Genomic DNA, 13,538 nt, shown 5'->3' with positions numbered 1-13,538 from the left:
CCATTCATTGTCCACCGGTGGCCTTACTCTTAAGTCAACCCCTGTTCTTTAGCTCTTCCCTTTGCCTGGCAACTCTGCGCATGAGCACATGGAGAAGAGGCTCCAGCTGTTCGGCTGCCTCACTGATGTCTGACTCTGAAGGCAGCTGATGACTGGTGTACAGCTCGGCTCCCCTCTCTGCCTCCCAACACAGAGCCCTCATCAGAGCCTTCCCCAGACTCCAGGACTGGCCCAGGTTCCTCCCCAACCTCCTCGCTGTCTGAATTTCCTTCCAGCTCTGCTGGCCACTGGCAGGCCGTAACATAAGCTCAGAGACACTAAGTACCCCAATCCCAATATCCCTCCTCCTCCTCCTCCTCCTCCTCTCCTTCCTCCTCCTCCACCACCCACACAAACCGGACTCCCTTCTGGCATTGATAATGTCACGTAATTTAGGTGATGAAATGTCTGCAAGAAAACAGCCAAGCTCAGAGAGCACCAAGGAGCCCTCATTTCAATCCTGAGCTACAAATTTTCTCCTTTACCATATTGTTCCACGTTTGTTTGGTGTTTTTATGTTTAGGATAAGTGGTCTGGGGTTACAAGAAAGACCAAAAGGGAAGACTATGTTTCATAACACATTAGAAGTGTAAATGGTTTCCATCTCCAGCTTCGGTCAGGAGATGGTCCAATAGCAAGAAGTGATAAGGGGGGAAAAACAAGACTGCCTCTTAGCTGGCTGGGATAGTTATTGATCTTTGGCTGTCCCTTCTCAGTAATGGATGATTTTAGGACATTTAGTGCATGCAGGGCCCTCTGAGAGCTCTTTGGATCAGATCCCATCCACCCTGGGTTAACCACCAGATATTTTAGGATTTTTTTTGCAGGGACGCAGTGGCTCTGTGGCAAAGATGATGAGCTTGTCAATCATAAAGGTCAGTTCGGTGGTTCGAATCCCTAGTGCTGCATAACAGAGTGAGCTCCCATTACTTGTCCCAGCTTCTGCCAACCTAGCAGTTCGAAAGCACATTAAAAAATGCAAGTAGAAAAATAGGAACCACCTTTAGTGGGAAGGTAACAGCATTCCATGCACCTTCGGCGTCAAGTCATGCTGGCCACATGACCATGGAGACGTCTTCGGAAAGCGCTGGCTCTTCGGATTTGAAACGGAGATGAGCACCTCTCCCTAGAGTCGGAAACGACTAGCACATAGGTGCGAGAGGAAACTTTACCTTTTATTTTAGGATTTTAATCACTTTGATGTGATTAAAGGAGAAGAAAGGAAGGAAGAAAAAGGAGGGAGGAAAACAAAGAAAGAAAATGAGAGGAAGAAGTAGGAAGAAAACAGAAAGAAAGAAAAAGAAAGGAAGGGAGGGATGAATGGAGGGAGAGAGAAAGAAAGAAAGAAAGAGGAAGAGAGGGAGGAAGACAAAGAAAGAAAAAGAGAGAAAGAAAGAGGAAGAGAAAAAGAAAGAATGAGAAAGTAAAAGGAAGGGAGAAGGGAGGGAGGGAGAGAGAAAGAAAGAGAGAAAGAAAGAAAGAAATAACTAACTAGAGAGAGAAAGACAAAGAAAGAAAATGAGAGAAGAAGAAACAAGATAAGAAAGAGAAAAAGGAAGAGAGAAAGAGAAAGGAAAGAAACATAGAAGGAAAGAAAGAAGTCACAAATAAGAGAAAGACAAAGAAATTGAGAGAGAAAGAAACAGGATGAGAAAAAGAAAGTGAGAGAAGAGAGAGAGGAAAGAAAGAAAGGAAAGAAAAGAAAGAAAGGTCACGCAAGTACAGAGAGTGGTACAGAAATTTGATAAACAAACTTGCCCTGTCTCTATCCTGTATCCCTTGGAGATTCATCCTACTGTAGGAGAGCTATAAATACCTTGTTTTAATACAGTCCATTTTATCTCTTGACCGGTGTTTATTTTTAAAGCTGCCCAGAGTCTTAATGGCAGGAGTTGGCTGCCCTTGTCCGCAGCGCAGCCAATTCCGCAGAGCCTATTGTGGGTTATTCTATTTTATTTTTTACTAACAGAGGAGGACTGAACATGCTTTTGGAAAGAGCAGAGCCGGTGGGTGAGGCTATTTCTCCTGCTCTACGGTGGAAGGAAATGTCAACAGTAGGATCAAAGAGAAAGCAGATTCCAAATTTAATCAAAGGAGGGCAAGATGCGGAGGAAGAGGAGGAGATAACTGGGTAACCCAGCTTCTCTTCCGATAAATTTTGCATTACACGAAGTTCTCAACTGACGATCACAGGTGGGGCCAGAATTTCCATGGCTAAGCAAGGAGCTTGTTAAATGAATAGTGACAGATTTTACAACTCTTTTTTTTTTGGCCATTGTTGTTAAGCGAACCACTGCAGTTGTTAAGGAAGTCACATGGCTGTTAAGTGAATCCGACTTTCCCCATTGCTTGAGGGAAGCCCACTGAGAAGGTCTCAAATGCGAATTACGTGACTCCAGGATTCTGCAGCCATCATAACCGTTATTAAAAAAGCCTTTGCCAGACCTCGAATACAGCTCGTCTACCTGGAATCCACACTGTATATTGGACATTAATACAATTGAGTGTGTCCAGAGCAGGGGTGGGATCCGGCTGCCATTACCATCGATTCAGTAGTAAAAAAAATTTTGCAAGCTTATTGAAAACGGAAGCCAACGATCTAGATGGCTCTTTCCATAAGCACCGCAAACACTGCCCCATTCAAGACAGGATTTTTTTAAAAAAAGAAGGCGGAGGATACATGTTAAAATTAAATATGTATATTGAAAAGGAATTATAAATACCATCAACATAAAATGGAGCTCGCTCAGAGGATGAAATACGCCAAGTAAATGAGATGAAGAGTGCGAAGTAGAGGAGAGAGGTAAGGGAAGAAGAGAGGGATAGGAGAGAGGGTAGGGGGGTGGAAGAGGAGGAGAGAAAGAAGAAGTGGAAAGGGGAGAGAGGAGAAGGAGAGAGGAAGGGGAAGTTGAGAAGGGCAGGACGATAGAGGGAAGAAAGGAGGTAGGGAGGAGGAGGAGAGAGGGAGAAGAAAGTGATGGATAAGGTACAAATATGGTGTATGGAGAGCAGAAGAGCCAATAATCATTTTTGGGAGTTGAATACAATATGATGTTGGTTATGTAATAGTATACATGTGGTTATTTGTTATGAAAATTTAAAAAAAATATGAAAAAAAAGACACGATATTTCAAAAAACCCTTACAGCAATTTTGACGGCTAACAAAAGCAGTGTGTTTGGATTAAGGACAGCAGCCCCTCACCCAAAAATCTAACCCAGGACATAAACCAGGGGTGTCCAAACTTGGGAACTTTAAGACTTGTGGACTTCAACTCCCAGAATTCCCCAGCCAGCAGAGCTGGCTGGGGAATTCTGGGAGTTGAAGTCCACAAGTCTTAAAGTTCCCAAGTTTGGACACCCCTGACATAAGCCTTCAGACACAAATAAGAATTACCCAACCAACACCTTTTCAGAACACAAAGCCCATATTGTGCAAATCCCAAACTTCAAAGTTACAGAAACTATGAAGATCCATCCACCTGTTCAGCCAGTACTTCAGCTGACTCAGGAACTGCGTGCTTTGTGTGTGGTTCTGTTTGATCAATAAACTTTCCTTCCAATCAGCCTCCATGTTGCTTCCAGCATCTTTCTCTCAACCTGGAACCGAACCAGATGGATTTTCCTTCAAAACTACTATCCTGGTAAAGAGGAGCGGTGCAGTGGCCTAGAGGTATAGCTCTCGCCTCACCATCAGGAGGCTGTGTAAGTTCAATCCTAGGTAGAGGCAGATATTTCTTTCTCTAGGCACGATGAGAATATATCTGCTGAACAAAACTCCGCACTGGCGTCAGGAAAGGCATCTGGCCAGTAAACACTGACTGGGCACACTGAGAATATATCTGCTGAACAAAACTCTGCACTGGCATCAGGAAAGGCATCCGGCCAGTAAACACTGTCTGGGCACACTGAGAATATATCTGCTGAACAAAACTCTGCACTGGCATCAGGAAAGTCATCCAGCCAGTAAACACTGTCTGGGCACACTGAGAATATATCTGCTGAACAAAACTCCGCACTGGCGTCAGGAAAGTCATCCGGCCAGTAAACACTGTCTGGGCACACTGAGAATATATCTGCTGAACAAAACTCTGCACTGGCGTCAGGAAAGTCATCCGGCCAGTAAACACTGTCTGGGCATACTGAGAATATATCTGCTGAACAAAACTCTGCACTGGTGTCAGGAAAGGCATCCGGCCATTAAAACGCTCTGCTAGCTCCATTCAGTTACCCAGAGTTCACCTCGCAAGGGATGATGGGGTCGTTAAAAGAGGATGATGACTACTATCCTGGTAAAGAATTCTTGGGAAGACAGAACTCACTTGTCAATTGGTTTTAAGAAACTGTTTAGCAGTCCCCAGTAAGAAGAAACCATCCGTGCTAAAGAATAAAATCTATAGCGTGATTCAAGTGTGATCAGATTCTGCGTGACAGCTAGAGAGATAGATGATTAATATTAATAATATTGATTACGCCTCCTGAAGGGCCCAGAGCTCTGCACACAAAGAAATAAAATCAATCTTGGATAATTGGAATGATACTGTAATTATCTGATCTACACCTTTGCCTGAAAAAGGAGCTGATAAAATCTTTCATCTAGCAAGGCGAGGTAGTGAATCACTTTTTTACAAGGTGTGATGAAATGTAATGTTTTATGTAAGAAATACGCAACCTTGATGTGCTGACTTAGGCTTCCCCAAAAAGCACGAAGCAGATTCCTGGTCCCGACAAAGCCCCTTTCATTAGATGAATGTGAATTTCTCTCATTCACATTCAGCCAAGGCCTGGCAAACAGTCTTTCAAAGGTGAATTTTTGGGCACAGACCTTATCTAGCTTGGAAATCTGCCATGTAAATATTGTCCAAACGCAGTGCTGTGCAAGGAAAGACTGGGCACAGAGTCTCTGAGATTCATGGATAGATCTTCACACGCCTGAAATCAACGAATGAATGAATTGTTCCTGCAAAAGCCCACTCCCCTTTCACTCCTCTTTTATTTGCTATGGGAGGGGACATTCACCGTCCACCTGTGGCTTTACCCCCAAGTCGACCCTGATTTCTTAGCTGTTTTTTTCTTCTGGCAGCTCTGCGCATGTGAACATTGGGAACAGGCTCCAGGTGTTCTTCTGCCCCACTGATCTCCGACTCCGAAGGCAGCTGATAACTGTCAAACGGCTCTGGTCCCATCTCTGCCTCCAACACAGAGCCCTCATCAGAGCCTTCCCCAGACTCCAGGACTGGTCCAGGTTCCTCCCCAACCTCCTCACTGTCCCAATCTGCCACCAGCTCCGCTGGCCACTGGCAGGCCACAACATTAGAAACAGTGGTATCAAACATTGTGGGCCTATTAAAACGTACCAAGACGATGTAAATGTTCAAAAAAAAATCAAATTTTAAAAAGAATACAGGTTGTCTTTGAATTACAACCACAATTGAGCCCAAAATTTATGTCGCTTAGCAAGACAATCATTCAGTGAGTTTTGCCTCATTTTACGAACTTTCTTGCCACGGTTGTTATGTGAATCCCTGCGTTATTAAGATAGGGACACGGTTGTTAAGTGAATCTGGCTTCCCCCATTGGTTTCGCTGGTCAGAAGGTCACAAAATGGGATCACAGGACCTTTGGTCACTGCAACCGTCATAAATATAAGTCAGCCACCGAGAGTCTGGATTTTAATCAGGTGATCACAGGGATGTGGCCATTGTCGTTAAGTATGAAAAAACAGTCGTAACTCACTAACCTTAATCAAACTGTTGTAAATCAGGGATTACCCATATAAAAAGGGGGAGTTTGAAAGACACTAACGTGGCTCCGAACTTGAGTTTTTCCACCCGTCTCCATCCTGTTGGAAGGAAAGGTAAAGGTTCCCCCCCCCCCCCCCCGCACATATGTGCTAGCCGAAGAGCCAAGGAGCCAGCGCTGCCCGAAGAAACAATGGGAGTGTTGTATCTTCTTATTCTTGATGAATGTACTTTATTCTCCTTATGTACCCAGAAAGCATGGGCACCAAAGACAAATCCCTTGTGTGTTCAATCACACTTGGCCAATAAAGAATTCTATTCTATTCTATTGCTATTTCTATTTCTAGATCATTCTATTCTATTCTATTCATTCTATTCTATTCTATTCTATAGAATGTATCTTGTCTTTTTATGTACACTGAGAGCATATGCACCAAAGGCAAATTCCTTGTGTGTCCAATCACACTTGGCCAAGAAATAATTCTATTCTATTCTATTCTATTTATATTTCATTCTATTCTATTTCTATTCTATTCTATTCTATTCTATTCTATTCTATTCTATAGGATGTATCTTGTCTTTTTATGTACACTGAGAGCATCTGCACCAAAGACAAATTCCTTGTGTGTCCAATCACACTTGGCCAAGAAATAATTCTATTCTATTCTATTCTATTCTATTCTATTCTATTCTATAGAATGTATCTTGCCTTTTATGTACACTGAGAGCATCTGCACTAAAGACAAATTACTTGTGTGTCCAATCACACTTGGCCAATAAAGAATTATATTATATTATTATATTATATTATTATATTATATTATTATATTATTATATTATTATATTATATTATTATTATATTATTATATTATTATATTATATTATTATATTATTATTATATTATTATATTATTATATTATTATATTATATTATTATTATATTATTATATTATATTATTATTATATTATTATATTATATTATTATATAATATAATATAATATTATATTATATTATATTATATAATATGCCTTTATATTTGATTGTACGTCGCCCCGAGTCCCTTCGCAGAGAGGGCGCGACTGATAAATTGAATCAAATAAATAAATAAATAAATAAATATAATATCATATCATATCATTATATTATATTATATTATATTATATTATATTATATTATATTATATTATATTATTATATTATATTATATTATATTATATTATATTATATTATATTATATTATATTATATTATATTATATTATATTATATTATTATATTATATTATATTATATTATATTATATTGTCTTTTTATGTACACTGAGAGCATAATATGCATCAAAGACAAATTCCTTGTGTGTCCAATCACACCTGGCCAATAAAGAATTCTATTCTATATGGATGGATCTTGACAGAGTGCAACACTGGGCCCCATCTAACAAAAGGATATTCAGGGTAGAGAAAAGTAAAGTCTTACACTTAGCAAGAAAAACACACATATAGACTGGGTGAAACCAGGCAATAATAGTAGTACAGTAATTTGGAGAGAGATCTTGGAGTCTTAGTGGACAACCAGTTAAATAGGAGGCAGCAGTGGGGGGCAGTAGTCAAAAAAGCCAATGCAATTTAGAATTGCATTAACAGAGGGATACAATCAACATCAAGTGTGGTACTAATACCACTCTATAAAGCCACACTTGGAATACTGCATTCAGTTTTGGTCACCACACTATAAAAAGATGTTGTGACTCTAGAAGGAGTGCAGAGAAGAACAACCAAGAGGATTAGGGGCCTGGAGGCTAAAACATACGATGAACGGTTGCAGGAACTGGGCATGGCTGGTCTAGAGAAGAGAAGAACCAGGGGAGACAGGATAGCAGTGCTCCAATATTTGAGGGGCTGCCACAGAGAGGAGGAAGGGGATCAAGCTATTCTCCAAAGCATCTGAAGGCCAGACAAGGAATAATGGATGGAAACTGAACAAGGAGAGATTCAACCTAGAAATAAAAACAAAGTTTCTGACAATGAGAACCATCAACCCATGGAACATAAGTTGCTTTTGGAAGTTGTGGGAGCTTCCTCACTGGAGGTTTTCAAGAAGAGACTGGACTGCCATCGGTCAGAAATGGTGTAGGGGTTGGGCAGGGGTTAGACTAGATGACCTACAAGGTCCCTTCCAACTCTGTTAAACTGTTAAAAAAATGTCTTCCGTTGCCTCTTTCAACAAAACCGCATGAGAGTTAGCTTCTCTTGCAAGATCATTTCAAAATTACGGGACTGCCCCTAAGGAGACCCTGTGTCACTCTATTAGCATGACTACTGTTACAACATCAGCCAGAACGGAGAGTGAAATAGTGAGTCTGCCTACTGGGGAAATCAGATGCAAAACAGCAACTCTATTGATGTTTGATGCACCACAAAACGGGTGTTAATCACCTTTCACACAGAAGCCTTCCAGGGATGGCTGCCCTCCAGCACAAGGTGCCAATAGGGTGTGGGTGGTTGTTCAAGTGAGTTTCATCCCAGGAAGCTAAGTTGCCATGTTGTTGTTAGTTGCAAAGTCGTGTCCAACCCATCGTGGCAATGTACCTCCAGGCCTTCCTGTCCTCTACCATCCTCTAGAGTCCATTTAAGCTCACGCCGACTGCTTCAGTGACCCCATCCAGCCCCCTCATTCTCTGCTGTCCCCTTCTTCTTCTTTTGCCCTCCATCGTTCCCAGCATTAGGCTCTTCTCCAGGGATTCCTTCCTTCTCCTTAGGTAGCCAAAGGATTTAAGTTTCCTCTTCAGGATCTGGCCTTCTAAAGAGCAGTCAGGGTTGATCTCCTCTAGGACTGACCGATTAGATCGCCTTGCAGTCCAAGGGACTCGCCGGAGTCTTCTCCAGCACCAGAGTTCAAAGGCCTCCATTCTTTGGCCCTCAGCCTGCCTTATGGTCCAACCTTCACAGCCACCCATTGCAACTGGGAAAACCAGAGCCTTGACTATACGTACCTTTGTTGGCAGGGTGATGTTTTTGCTTTTTAGTCTGCTGTCTAGATTTGCCATCGCTTTCCTCCCCTGGAGCAAGTGTCTTTTAATTTCTTGGCTGCAGTCCCCATCTGCGCTGATCTTGGAGCCCAGGAAAATAAAACCTGTCACTCCCTCCATTTCTTCCCCATCTATTGGCCAGGAATTGGGGAAAGCCTTCGAAGCCTAGGGAGGGCAAAAACGCCCCCTCCCTTGCTGTGGCTCAGGAGGCCAAGTAGGCCACGTGGAAGGGGGTTCGCGTATGCATGCGGGGGGAGGTTTTTGCACATGCATGCGCAGGGGGCGGGCACATTGCATTGTGGGTGTGGGCATGCACGCGCGATAGCACGCACACATGATTTTGGCACGTGAGGAGAAAAAGGTTACCCAACCCCCTGCTTGAGCAGGGTGTTGGCCTAAGAGACCTCCAAGGTCCCTTCCCGCTCTCTTCTAATTGATTGATATGTCTTAGTCTCCAGTCCCGATCATCTTTGTTGCTCTTTTCTGCCTTCTTTCCAGAGTCTCAACATCGGCTACTATTAAAATGGGAATAATCAATTTATTTGTTCTTTTTTTAAAAAAAAAACACTGTAATTATCTTTTGCAAGGCAACATTCACTTAGGGGTGGGGGAAACACCAAAGAGAAAATGCAGAGGAAGCTCCCGATAGGGGAAGGTTCCAGTTTTTGCAACTCCTATCATTGTACAACTGGGGAACGAAGCCATCCTGCTCCAAGACACCCTCTGGAAATCCCCTTCACTATACTCATTTTGTTCATCTTTGCATCTGATCTTTTGGGTGTCACGGATGCCTTCCACCCACCTGTGCCCATTGCTTCATTTCTCTATTCATAAAGGGTGTTATAAATACCCCTTGCATGGAATGACAGATGAGTCAGAGACAGAGGGAGGAGAGAAAGAGAGACAGACAGACAGAGATTGAGGAAAAGAGATTGAGAGAGAAAGATTGATTTCATACATAATTCTCATCTTCATTCTATAAACCTTAGTCCTTGCTTATTTTGGGTCTTTCCTTTTTGTTCCAACAATTGATAAGATTTATCCCAGATCTTATAATATTCTGATTCGTCTTTGTATGAAATCGTAACAGTGAAAAAGTATAAGACAAGAACAAAACAACATGGAGGCAAAGACAGTGCCAGGATCGTTGCACTGTGTCCAATGTTTTTAATGTGTGTTTAATAAATTTTTTTTTAAAAAGAGAAAGTTTGAGAGAGAGAGAGAGAGAGAGAGAGAGAGAGAGAGAAATAAATTGAGAGAAAGATTGAGAGGAAAAGAGAGAAAGTTTGAGAGAGAGAGAGAGGTGAGAGAGGAATTGAGAGGGAGAGAGAGAGAAGGCAATTGAGAGGAAAGAGAGAGGAGAGAAAGGGAGGGAGGGAGAGAGAGAGAAAGAGGGGGGTATGCCTACTAATTGGATGATTGCTGGCAGGCACCCTTGTTTGTAGTACAAGGTAGAGGTACAAGCATGTGTCATTTTTCTGGCCTGGCAGAATTGATTAATTTCCATCCATTGTTTCATGTCTTGCCCTCTGGTGTTTTGGAAAATAAGAGGACCCCCTTTTCTTTGTGGCAGCTCCTCAACCGCTGAAAATCTGCTATCACGTCACCACCCCCCCCCATTGTTCTTTTCTTCAGACTAGCCAAACCCAAATCCTCATATGTTTTAGTCTCCAGCCTTTGATCATCTTAGTTGCTTTTCTCTGCACTTTTTCCAAAGCCTCAACGTCTGGTGCATCTCACCCCATAAGCCCCCCCCTGATCTGCCTTGCCTTTTGATCAGCCAAAGTTGCAATTTGTAGCATGACAGTTGGACCATAAGGAAGGCTGAGCGCCAAAGAACGGAGGCCTTTGAACTCTGGTGCTGGAGAAGACTCCTGCGAGTCCCTTGGACGGCAAGGCCACGGTCAGTCCTAGAGGAGATCAACCCTGACTGCTCTTTAGAAGGCCAGATCCTGAAGAGGAAGCTCAAATACTTTGGCCACCTAATGAGAAGGAAAGAGGACTCCCTGGAGAAGAACCTAATGTTGGGAACAATGGAGGGCAAAAGAAGAAGGGGACAGCAGAGAATGAGGAGGCTGGATGGAGTCACCGAAGCAGTCGGTGTGAACTTAAATGGACTCCAGAGGATGGTAGAGGACAGGAAGGCCTGGGAATGTGGTCCATGGGGTCGCGATGGGTTGGAGACAACTTTGCACCAACGTGCCTACCGTCCTGTCCTAACAACCCCATTTATTTGTATCCATTTCATGTACTCCTAATCTTGTATATACTATTATCCTATACATGCTTGACAAAATAAATAAATAAATAAATAAACAAACAAATAAATAAACTAACAACAACAACAAGCAGAATAAAGGCAAAAGAGGGAAGGATTTGGTAATTCCCTAGGGGTTCTCTTTGCAAAACCTTAAACTAAGCCTAATCCTGTTCAAGCCAAGAGAGACCATTGATTTTTATATTTGTTTTTCCTGGGGAGTTTTACTGGCGTTTGGGTAACCCTTCCTGTCTTTGGATTGAATAAGGGATTGAATAAGGATACAGATGGTGGATCATTGACGGCGTTACTTAATCATCTTGCGGACACATTGCACAACAAACCTTTTCAAAACAACAAGAGTCACGCAGAGCAAATCAAAATACCTTCACTGAAATAAAGTGATTGAAATAGTGGATAATTATTTTTTAAAATTATTTTATAATAATTTCTTTCTACAGAGGAATTTTGAATCTGTCAGCTGCACCTCTATAACTGTCTGGTTTGGTTCTGCAACTTCAATGGAAAATCACAACTGCAGAAAAACAATGGCTACCAACCTGCCTTCCATTGAGGACTGTAACACTGCACGAGTCAAAAGAGGGCTGTGAAAACATCTACAGACCCCTCACATCCTGGACATCAATTGTTTCAACTCCTACCCTCAAAACGACACTATAGGGCTCTGCACACCAGAACAACTAGACACAAGGATGGCTTTTTCCTGAATGCCCTTACTCTGCTAAACAACTAATTCCTACAACACTGTCAAATTACCTACTAAGACTGCATTACTACTATTCTTCTCTTCCTTCCTAGTACCTATCTCTTCCAACTTATGACTAACCTTGTTGCTTGTATCTTTAAAATTCATATTGTTTTGTTTCCTAGTATAATTTGATTGCTTATTTAGTAACCTACGACTATCACTAAGTGTTGTATCTTATAATTCTTGATGAATGTATTCTATTTTATTTTTCTTTACGTACACTGAGAGCATCTGCACCAAAGACAAATTCCTTGTGTGTCCAATCACACCTGGCGATTAAAGAATTATATTCTATACATTCCAATATTCTATTGAATAGTATATTGAATGAATAGAATAGAATATTGGCATGAATAGGATTCTTTATTAGCCAAATTGTGATTGGACACACAAGGAAATCTTGTCTTTTTATGTACACTGAGAGCAAATGCACCAAAGGCAAATTCCTTGTGTGTCCAATCACATTTGGCTAATAAAGAATCCTATTCTATTCATGCCAATAATTCTATTCTATTCATTCCAATATTCTACTCTATTCTATCCTATCTTATCACTAATTTTTGTCCTATTTTCTGTATTCTATTCTATCTTATCCTATTTTTTTCTATTCTAATTTTATCCTATTTCTCTCTTCTCTTCCATTCCATTCAAAGAAAAAGGCCAAGAGGTCAATTAAATAGGAGCAAAGCACCAGCAAACTTCAATCCTTCCCTCTGTCTCCAAGCCGACCTGTTGAATTTCCACCTACCAACGGCAGCTGTTAAAGTGTGTGTGTGTGTGTTTTGTGTGTGTGTTTAAAAGCAACGTTGTTGGCAACGCCAGATCTCCGAAACTAAACCGGACCCGCAGCTCTCGATTTAAGCCTCAATTAGCCGGGTTCAACATGTCAGGTTAAATTAAAAAGCGGGCAAATCGCGTCGCGGTTGATGATCAGGACCGGATTTGCAAAAGCCACGCAAAGGGGAAGCGCTGGGAGCGAGGTGGCTTGCTCCTTAGGCGCCAGCAAAGGGGGTTTCCTTGCCGGGGTGGGGTTGGATGGGCGTGGGGGAGAGAAGCAAGCGGGGTTTGCTTTGCACAACTTGCAGTCCCCCTTACCACCACCACCCGGCTCGGCCAGGAAACCAGGATGCGGTGATCCTGGGCTTCTCGTTTGGGCCTTTGAGGGGGACTTTTCAACAAGAATTATCAAGGGAAACAAGAAAGATAAGAGAAAATAGGATCCTAAGGCTGGAAGGGACCCACCGAGGTCTTCTAGCCCAACCCCCTCGCTCAAGACAGGAGACCCTATTATTCCATCCTGGCCAACGGGTGTGTCTAAATGAGTTTAGTTTGGGGGGGGGAATCTTCCAGGTGAATCCACCCATCGATCAGGGTGGGGCTGTTGCAAGAAAGCCCGCAGAGCAACCTCGGAAAGTCTCCCAGCCCGGCTAGAGAATTGATGGCTCACCCATTCAAGGTCGCTCACCCCCCTCCGGAGCGCCAGGCGCCCTACCACGTGCCCCAACATCTCTGCCGGGGAGGGGGGCGGGCGGCCCGACCCGGTTATAACCCTAGTTGTAGCCCTTGCGCAAAATACCATTTTTAATAGAACAGAAAGAATAATAGACAGTAGAATGGAATAGAATAGAATAAGGGATAGAAGATACTTGAAAAGGAAATAGTGTAGGAAATAGAATAGAATAAGGGATAGACGATAATAGAATAGACTTG

The 13,538-nt window shown here is 42.4% G+C and overlaps 1 long non-coding RNA gene across 1 annotated transcript in view; it reads right to left on the bottom strand.

Annotated features, from left to right (window-relative positions):
* Nucleotides 1-13,538, bottom strand: part of LOC309396083 — a 171,433-nt gene that overhangs the window by 36,060 nt on the left and 121,835 nt on the right. The window lies entirely within an intron of this gene.

Source organism: Natrix helvetica (genome assembly GCF_964273705.1).
Source record: "Natrix helvetica genome assembly, chromosome: 8".
In the NCBI taxonomy this organism is placed as follows: Eukaryota; Metazoa; Chordata; class Lepidosauria; order Squamata; family Natricidae; genus Natrix; species Natrix helvetica.
Note: the sequence above shows the minus strand (reverse complement) of the source record. Positions and strands in the feature narration are given on the sequence as shown.